This window comes from Drosophila bipectinata, chromosome 2R (genome assembly GCF_030179905.1).
Source record: "Drosophila bipectinata strain 14024-0381.07 chromosome 2R, DbipHiC1v2, whole genome shotgun sequence".
Classification (NCBI taxonomy): Eukaryota; Metazoa; Arthropoda; class Insecta; order Diptera; family Drosophilidae; genus Drosophila; species Drosophila bipectinata.
Genome location: NC_091737.1, coordinates 18,040,610 through 18,042,342, shown reverse-complemented (window position 1 = coordinate 18,042,342; position 1,733 = coordinate 18,040,610).

Below are 1,733 nucleotides of genomic sequence, written 5' to 3'. Positions count from 1 at the left end.
TGCTGCCAAATGGGAAAACGTTTTCATGCCTGACTAACTCCAGTGTGTGTGTGTGTGGGTGTAGGTGAAGGTTGAAGGTCATCAGATTGATTGGGGGATTAGGGGAACCGACTCTGTGGCAAGATGCGGTTTTCCCCCTTGCTGGTTATTGAAAGTGGTTCTCCATTTCGGGGGGAAAGGGAATTTTGGGACCGGAGCAGGGCTGCCCCAAAGTTGCCTGGAATTGATGGGACAACAAAACTGTACTGATACCTTGTAATTAATCATTGTAAATGGGTCTGGCACGAGCACCAGGGCCGAAAGTGGGTGGTTTTTAATATTTATAATGCGATTTGGGGCAGATTAGGGAATTGTGTATCGCGATGATGTAGGGAAGCGAGTCTGAAAGGGTTCTCACCCTTTGCTGTTTAGATTCTCGGCTGATAGCTTCGGAAAGCGGCTTAGAACTTGTTCCTCGGATGTAAATGCTTCCAGAGGAAAAGTTACTGTTCCTCAAAAATCGATATTTAACATTCCTTAGCCTCTGCTCCTTTCCGCTTCCTGCATTAGCCACCGCTTCTGATGAACTTGTCAAGTGGAAGACTCCGGGTTCCGCCCTCAGGACTTTCCGATTTTTTAACCTTCCTCCTTTTGAACTGTCGCTCAGGTGGCCCTGCTCCTGACATATTCGATACAATGAATAAATTCGGAAAAATTCGCCCCAGGTACCGTTTCTGTGACTTCATGCTGATGAGACTATATCTGGGTCCTGGAAATCAGTGTTGGGAGCTCGGGCTGAACCCTTCAATGCCCACGAAATGGAGTGCCAAGCCCCGGGCCTAGACCATGGACGACTATTTAACTAATGAGGGGGCCTGAAGTCGCTTCCAATCTGAGATTTCCTTCGCAGTTGTCACCCAAAAGGAGTCCTGGAAAACTCATGAAATGCCAAAAAAAAAGGACGAACAAAGCAAACAGGAAAAATCTGCAAGAATCAGCATAAAAAGTGTAAGAGGTCGCCGCACAAATATGGCCCTCGAGGCTGGCCGAATAAAGTCTGTGTGGAAAAAGGAGGGAAACTTTTACGCATCGGAGCGCAAAGTGACCCTGGCAAAGGACATCCAAAAGGAGCGGAAGCAAGGATCTCAGGCTTGGGGAAGCCGATACACAGACTCGCCTGTGGAAGTATTTCAACCAAAAACGAGAAAACTTTTTAATGGATTTCCATGTTGATAAAATTATCACAAAACAGACAGAGAGCTGAAATTGGAATCTATAGTAGATAGAGGAATACTCTAAGGTTATGTTTAAGAAAAAAGGGTGTTAAAGACCATATACTATACTTTCCTTGGTCGGTAGACAGCTCTCCTCCCATCAATCGGGCATTCAATCAGCCTGTCAGTGAAACAGTGAATCATTTAAGGATGCTGGCGGCGGGGCTCTCCATTTGTGTGTGAAATTTGAGTAGGCAATTTTAATAATTTAAGTAAATGATCCATCACCGTTACAGTTAATCTATCAACGACAGCCGGAGGAGCATCCTGGAGGATGGAAGTCTACACTGGCTTTCCTTTTTAACAAATTGTCTTGTTCGAAAGTTTTTTTTTTTCATTTGCACGAAGGAATCCAAAAGAAAAACATCGAACGAGATAAAAAGTGACAGGAAGAATGTTGAGAAATGTTTTTGCTCCGATAAGAGGGAATTTGCTGGCTATTAGTATTTAAAGCGTCAGGTCATTTATATTCATTTGATT